This window comes from Budorcas taxicolor, chromosome 2 (genome assembly GCF_023091745.1).
Source record: "Budorcas taxicolor isolate Tak-1 chromosome 2, Takin1.1, whole genome shotgun sequence".
NCBI lineage: Eukaryota > Metazoa > Chordata > Mammalia > Artiodactyla > Bovidae > Budorcas > Budorcas taxicolor.
The window spans coordinates 155,469,385-155,478,152 of record NC_068911.1 but is presented as its reverse complement, the minus strand read 5'-3'; positions in this window follow the sequence as shown (position 1 = coordinate 155,478,152).

Sequence of the window (8,768 nt, the reverse complement as noted above, 5' to 3'; positions counted from 1 at the left end):
AAAGAAAGAGTTGATACCTCTCCCCTTCTTCCTGACTTAAACATGGATGTGATGTCTGGAGCTGTGATGACATTTCTGTAACCATGATGAAACCAGCATGAGGTTGCCTGCCTTTTTATCTGTTATATTACTTTTTATGTTCAAAAATCTAACGCTTTCTTAGGTCTCTGGCATTGGAATTGGTTTGAAGCAGTCTATAGTTTTTCTAAACCCAGTTTCAACAATTGTCAACAGGGGAAAGAATAACTTAGATGGATGCTTCCCATGAGAAACTTTTCATTTCTTTATGAATTTGACTGTGGTCACATTACCAGTTGAGGGGAGTTCAACTTTAGCCCAAGTTAAATCTGCCAAGGTATTTGGAGTGGGAAGGATATAGAATGCTTGAGAAGCTGTGTTCCAAGATTAAATGTGTTCGTTTAACAGTGGCAAAGATGTAAAAGCATCAGTCACTGCTAATTCCTACTACTTCTGTAAAGAAGAGATAATTTTATTATTATAAGTGAATTGTAGTTTGATTGCTAAGTCATGTTCGACTCTTTACAACCCCATGGACTGCAGCTCACAAGGTTTCCCTATCTTTCACTATTTCCTGGAGTTTACTCAAATTCAGGTTCATTGAGTCGATGATACTATCTAACCATCACAGTATAAGTGAATACTCAGCTGGAATTTTATATTCTTATATTTAATTTTCATTTTTATTATTCCATAAGTCATTATTTAGATCATGAAATTTCTAGCAGAGTTATTCCATCCATAGCCCTTCTGGGAGCAACGTAAAAACAAATAAGTATATAAGATTTATTATGAAATATATATTTAAATTAAATAAAGTAAATATTTTAAAACTGAATAGAAATATATAAATATTTATGTATTTGACACATACAAGGCAGAACAAAACAAAATAAAAACTTTGAGCAAATGCTATGTAAAGATTAGGCATTTTCTGATGTTTCATACCTCTAACCATACTATATCTGGAGTTTCAAAAGTCCCAGGGTCTAGACAGCCATTCATTAAAAATATTTTAGAAATCCATAATAAGAGAAAATAATTTATCCTTGTGCTGAAGCTGAAGCTCCAATACTTTGGCCACCTGATGTGAAGAGTCGACTCATCGTAAAAGACCATATGCTGGGAAAGACTGAAAGCAAAAGAAGGGGATGACAGAGGATGAGATGGATTGAGCAAGCTCTGGGAGTTGGTGATGGACAGGGAAGCCTGGCACACTGCAGTTCATGGGGTCACAAAGAGTTGGACAGGACTGAGGGATTGAACTGAGAAAGAGACAGTGAAGCTCAGAAAAGATGGTCACAATCATAGAGTAACTATTTCCATGGGATCCAGATTTTTGGCAAATATTCAGTCATTAATTTTGAGGCCACTTGGACAAAAGAGGGAACTAAGGGGAATTCATGACAAAAATCTCCCTCAAATGTATGGTGATCTTCCAGAGCCTTGAGCCTGTCATTCACACTGAATTCCCAGTAGCTGGGAAATTGCAGAATATCATAGGCTATATAGCTAAGCTAGAATTATTCATTTTCCAAAGATTGGTTTATTTTTTCCTTTTTTAAAAATAGTTTTTATTGCAGTATAGTCGATTTACATGTTGTGTTAGTTTCAAGTGCGCAGCAAAGTGAATCAGTTATATACATATCTACTTTTACAGATAGTTTTCCCATATAGGCCATTACAGAGTACTGTGTAAATTTCCCTGTGCTATACAGTAGGTCTTGCCTGGAGAATCCCAGGGACGGGGGAGCCCGGTGAGCTGCGGTCTATGGGGTCGCACAGAGTTGGACACGGCTGAAGTGACTTGGCAGCAGCAGCAGCATACAGTAGGTCCTTCTTGGTTACCTATTTTATATATCCTAGTGTGTATATCTCAATCCCAATCTCCAAGTTTATCCCTCCTCCCCCATCCACCCCCACCTCAGTAACCATAGGCAAAGATTGGTTTAAAAGTTGCTCTCTGCAGCATTAAAAAACAAAAGGCCTCCCTACTGTCCCTCCGACAGGCCAAGGAAACCACTAGCTCTGCCTTCCAGCCGACCATGGCTAGCCGTCCGCTTGGCTTGGGGTTGAGGGGTTCTCACTGCTAAAACCAGGGAAGGCCCAGCAAACTATGACAAGCTGGCCACTCTCCCATGACTTCTCTGCCTGAGATTCCCCATTGTGCTCACCTAGATAGTCCTCAACCTTGCAAGCCCAGGTCGATTCCATCCCCTCCATGTCTCCTCCCAGATCCCCCGGCCACAATTCATCTCTCTACATGGCCAAAGCTCTGGGCTGGTGTTCATCCTGTGACCTCTGCTTCCCTCTCTCTCCTGTAAGATTGTTGTTGCTGCTGTCCAGTCATTAAGTCATGTCTGACTCTTTGTGACCCCAGGGACTACAGCACACCAGACTTCCCTGTCCTTCACTATCTCCCAGTTAGCTAACTCATGTCCATTGAGTCAGTGATGCTACCTAACCATCTCATCCTCTGTTGCCCCATTCTCCTTTTGCCCTCAATCCTTCCCAGCATCAGAGTCTTTTCCAATGAGTTGGCTCTTCGCATCAGGTAGCCAAAGTATTGGAGTTTCAGCTTCAGCATCAGTCCTTCCAGTGAATATTCAGGGTTGATTTCCTTTAGGATTTGCTTTGATCCTGATTTAAGACTGGTTTAATCTCCTCCCTATAAGATACTTTCTTATTATAGCCCCCAAGAGGGCAAAATATATGTGTTGGGCTTTAGTTCTTTATACTGAGTCAGTGGTTGACCAACATTGTCAAACTGACTGGGAAGATGTTCAGAACTGGGCCCCGAGCATCTTCCTCTATGCTGTACCCAGACTTCTTGCATTTGCTGGCAGCACACCTTGCAGCCAGGGCCTTGGCCCCTCCACGAAAATCTCAGAATTGCCAGGAGACGCAGGAAATTCCAACTGAATCTAGTAACCACAAACAAAGCTGAAAGTAATTCTTCAGCGGATTCTTGCCAAATAATTCTGGCAGAGAATAACCCTTATGGAACTCAGTAAATTAGCAGAAAACACATTACATTCCCCAGATAGAGGATCAGACTGAAGTCACTGTGTCCCTCTGTTTCCAGAGCCCAGGGCAAAGAGAAATCACAGACAGGATGGAAGAGAAATTTCTCCTTTGAAATAATGGCCCTGGGGCAGTTTCTAAGCCTATCAAGATGTGGAAAGGAAAATAATATCTGCAATAAAGTCAGGCCAAAAGAATGTGGTAATAGCTTCAGAGTATCTCAAAAGTTCAGTACCAATAGCTCCTCATGAAAACAGGTTTCTTGGGTCACAAATGACCACTCGGGTAAATGACCACTGCTTTGCATAAGCTCTGTCATCTAAACATTTAAACTCAGCAGTTGTAGTCAAATTACCCTGGTGGTTTGTATCATCACACTCTCAAAAATAACTGTGTGAATACATAGTTCTAATGCTCACATTGCCTAGGCAGATTTAAACAGCATTTTATTATTCTGTTTTCACTTGACTATTTGATCTTTGGTCTAGTTGCTAATATCATCTGTCTACTTGGCATAGTACTGAGGGAAAAAAAGGGTTTTTAGGGTCTGCTCTAACTTCCAGCTAAGATTTTCAACTGTCTAGATACCTAAGTAAGAGACAGTGGATTCATAACAGTAATCAGGTAAATAGCAAAGATCTTTATCCTGGTGGTCTGGTAGAGCTAATAAAATGTGAACTGCTAACGAAGGAGTCAGTCCTGACATCACCAGGAAAGGGTAAAGAGGAAGATAAACCTTCTTTTGGTGGGGCATCATTTCTGAAATAACATTGTTCCTGTTACCTGTTACTGAAAGTCTCCAGGACAAGGAGACGCCATGAAATGGAATGTGAACAGTCCTTTAACGTGAAATGTATTATCATAAGACATCCTCCTCCTCCATGCAGTCCTCCTCACGTTCTTATTGACTCTTCCTTATTTTCATGGTCCTTGACTTGACCTCTGACAAAAAGGCAGTTTCTTGGTTGCTCCTTGCAAGTTAACTCTTTCTCTTCTCTTTCTTCTCCCTGGATTATGGACAAAATAGAAGCCATAAGCCATAAAGCTGAAAAAAACTGAATGACAGAGGAAGATAGAAAAGGGGAGGCATGTGGGTTGATGTCTGATCAAGCTCTTTCCCTGGCCGGATGGTCACCCCTCCCTCTGGAGCTGCAGTGCTATTCAGCTGCAGGTCTGCTCTTGTCCTGAAACAACAGTGTGTTGCTTCCTCCAGGAACACTGGAGTGCCCCTATGCCATAGCTCCTGTGTTTACTCATAATAATAACTTCACTAAGTTCTATCAACCATATATTATTTGAAGTCAACTCCATTTTGAATAGTACAGCTAGTTCCCAGATGAATCACGTTTGCTCTTATTCTGAGTGATTTAAAATTTCCTTTATCTGAGTATTATTTCAACAGCAGTAATGAAAAAAATATATATATATGCATCAACGTCTGTATCTGTATCTATCTATCTATATAAGCCTTTCTGCAAGTTTCACTAAATGTAATATGACTTACATTCCATATGTATGGATACAATGTTATTTTAAAGTTAAGTGAATTTGAAATTACAAATTATGTGATCCTATTCTTAGAGAATTGGTCCATCTAAGATCAGAGCATTCCTTTATTTCAGCATGACGTGTAAAATGCAATGTCAAACTTAAGATCAAGTCTCCTTCCCATTTTGAATTTGTAAAGATGTTGGTGAGCTGGAAAAGGCAAAGAAGGAGAAGTCAAACAGGAGACACTTCTTAAATTTGGAACCCATGGCAAAATTTTTAAAGTTACTTAGGAAAACACATATACATATGATAGATATACACATTGATAAATACACATGTGATACATACACATATACACATGTGATAAATAAAGTGAATTTTAAAATACAGTTTGGAAGGGGGAAGAAATAAACTAGGAGTTTGGGATTAACATATATACACTACTACTTGTAAAACAGATAACCAACAAGAACTTCCTACATAGCACAGGGAACTATACTCAATATTTTGTAATAACCTACAATGGAAAAGAATCTGAGAAAGAATATATATATGTGTTCATACATATATATGTATGTGCATGTGTGTGTCACATATAACTGAATCACTTTGTTGTGCACCTGGAACTAATACAACACTGTAAATCCACTATACTTCAATTTAAAAAATAATAAAATAAAATGCAATTTGAAGAAAGTGACGTTTCCCTGGCTAATGCTCTATGTAGTTTCCCACCTCGCAAATCAAGACTTTTCATTAAACAAGTATTCTTCATATAACATTTTAAACTTTGACAACAAATACTAGTCCACTGATAAGCCTTTCTTAGTCCTTTCGATGGTCAGCACATTATCCACCTCACAATTGGTCCCCAGGGTTGTTCTCAGCACCGAGAATGGCTCCATGCCCACTAGGTTAGGGGAGTGGCTTGGACATACAGATGGTTTTAGAATAGAATCACAGCCAGGCAGACCAATAAGGAAACTTCACCATCAAATCCCACCTTCTCATTTGTGGGTAAAGAGCACAAGGTCACTTACAGAGTCACACGGTCAGCTAGAGACAGAGACAGCACACACCCCAGGGCTCTTGAGCCCTATACCCAAAGAATGGGCTCTGGCCAGGGGCCCTGGTGTTATGCCCAAGCTCCACCACCCACCATCACGGTTGCCTGAGCAAAGCCCTTAGCTGCTCTGAGCCCCAGTTTCCTATCGGGTAAAAATAGTACCAATCCATAGGGCTATTTCAAGAGCTAAATGCCTTAATGCACGTAAAGTACTTAGCCCTGAATCTGGTCCATTGGAGGTGATCAATAAATATTGATTCTTATCTTTATATGATAATATTAATTAGTCTTCAGCTACAGTATTAATGAAATATTTGGAAAAATTAAAGCTGAAACTCCAGTACTTTGGCCACCTCATGTGAAGAGTTGACTCATTGGAAAAGACTCTGATGCTGGGAGGGATTGGGGGCAGGAGGAGAAGGGGACAACAGAGGATGAGATGGCTGGATGGCATCACTGACTCGATGGACGTGAGTCTGAGTGAACTCCGGGAATTGGTGATGGACAGGTAGGCCTGGCGTGCTGCGATTCATAGGGTCGCAAAGAGTCGGACACGACTGAGCGACTGAACTGAACTGAAAGCAGTATTTTACACTATAATAAAACAGCATGTCCTTTATCCAATAAAATACTTTGAGTACTGGAAACACCTGTTTTGATAGGGAACACCAGAAACATCACAGGCCTTATAAATTTTGTCATCCAAAGTGCTGGCATCAAAGAGGGGCCATTTTATTTCTGACACATTAATAAAAGGAATTTTTGAGCTTCTTCCTTTATTTTGTCAAATGTCTGATGACTTGAGTTTACAAAACATCTTTATTGAGACATAATTCACACACCATAGAGTTCACCTACTTGGTGTGTAGAGTTTAGGGGTTTTCAGAATATTCAGAATTGTGCAACCATCACTACTATCCAATTTTAGAACATTTTCATCATTGAAAGAAGAAACCCAGCACCCACTGGTGGTGATTCACTTGATTGGGCATCTATAAACTGCTTGACTAGTTTTTGAATACTTCTGGATCTGAGAAATTTCACACTTATTCCTACCACACGAGCGAGACCAGAGCTGTTTCCTGACTTGTTTCCTCCTTTCTCACTGTCCTCTGCTCTTGCCACATCCTGCACACCTGCACTTTTCGGTTAGCCCTGCCCCTGCTTTCTGTTTGTCTCTTTTCTTTTTGCTTTTCCTTTGGCTCCCGTGAGCAGCACAGGCATCTTAGTTCCCCAAGAAAGTGTTAGACACTCAGTTCAGTTCAGTCACTCAGTTGTGTCCGACTCTTTGCGACCCCATGAATCTCAGCACACCAGGCCTCCCTGTCCATCACCAACTCCCGGAGTTCACTCAGACTCACATCCATCGAATCAGTGATGCCATCCAGCCATCTCATCCTCTGTCATCCCCTTCTCCTCCTGCCCCCAATCCCTCCCAGAGTCTTTTCCAATGAGTCAACACTTGACATGAGGTGGCCAATTGGAGTTTCAGCTTTAGCATCATTCCTTCCAAAGAACACCCAGGGCTGATCTCCTTTAGGATGGACTGGTTGGATCTCCTTGCAGTCCAATGGACTCTCAAGAGTCTTCTCCAACACCACAGTTCAAAAGCATCAATTCTTCGGCGCTCAGCTTTCTTCACAGTCCAATTCTCACATCATACATGACCACTGGAAAAACCATAGCCTTGACTAGACGGACCTTTGTTGGCAAAGCAATGTCTCTGCTTTTGAATATGCTATCTAAGTTGGTCATAACTTTCCTTCCAAGGAGTAAGTGTCTTTTAATTTCATGGTTGCAATCACCATCTGCAGTGATTTGGGAGCCCCCTAAAATTAAGTCTGACAATGTTTCCACTGTTTCCCCATCTATTTGCCATGAAGTGATGGGACCAGATGCCATGATTTTCGTTTTCTGAATGTTGAGCTTTAAACCAACTTTTTCACTCTCCTCTTTCACTTTCATCAAGAGGCTTTTTAATTCCTCTTCACTTTCTGCCATCAGGGTGGTGTCATCTGCATATCTGAGGTGATTGATATTTCTCCTGGCAAGCTTGATTCCAGCTTGTGTTTCTTCCAGCCCAGTGTTTCTCATGATGTACTCTACATATAAGTTAAATAAGCAGGGTGACAATATACAGCCTTGACGTACTCGTTTTCCTATTTGGAACCAGTCTGCTGTTCCATGTCCAGTTCCAACTGTTGCTTCCTGACCTGCATACAGGTTTCTCAAGAAGCAGGTCAGGTGGTCTGGTATTCCCATCTCTTTCAGAATTTTCCACTCAGTTGTGTCCAGTTCTTTGCCACCACCTGGTCTGTAGCCCACCAGGCTCCTCTGTCCACGGAGTTCTCCAGGCACGAATACTAGAGTGAGTTACCATGCCCTTCTTCAGGGGATCTTTCCCACCCAGGGATTGAACCCAGGTCTCCGGCATTGCAGGCAGACTCTTTACTATCTGAGCCCACCAGGGAAGCCCTCCAGAGACCAAATCCATGGCCCCTGCAGTAGAAGTGCGCCACCAGGGCAGTTCCTGTTTTGTTTTTTATCCCAAGTGAATCTGAAGGCCTGACTCTTCAGCAGGAGAATTTGCAATGCTCACTATTGTGTGACAGTTACCCTGCTTATATTCAATCTCAATTTCAAGTTAATTTAGCCTTGTCAAGGTGTGAACAAAGGAAAGCCACTCCGTCCATGTGAAACATCACACTCACACAACTACAACTTGGGCATGAAACACATTTATTGGTCAAAACTTTACAAACAACTTTTAAAAAGCACACAGCCACATGTCCAACATAGAAAACATAAAAATTTATCATCTCCTATAGGATTTAACATGTAATAAATTATTATTCTCTAGTATTGAATGATAGAGAGGAGGCAGTCTCAGAGACATTTCTCTGGTTTTTACTTAAAGACTTAAATTATTTCTTAAGAAACACCATGAGTAAAAGTCACTGCAATGCCGAAGAAATTTTGGTAGCACTCTGTGTTTTATAAACACCAGGAAAGTGAGACAATTGTTTGAACTCACCACATGTCTTGGGGGAACACAATCAAATGAGGAAAGTACAGGAAAAGTCAATAGGTAAATCTGCTTCTCCAACTAAATGTCATCATGAAGGCAGAACAATGGCCAGGGAGCAACCACAGATAGAGAGCCAGAGGA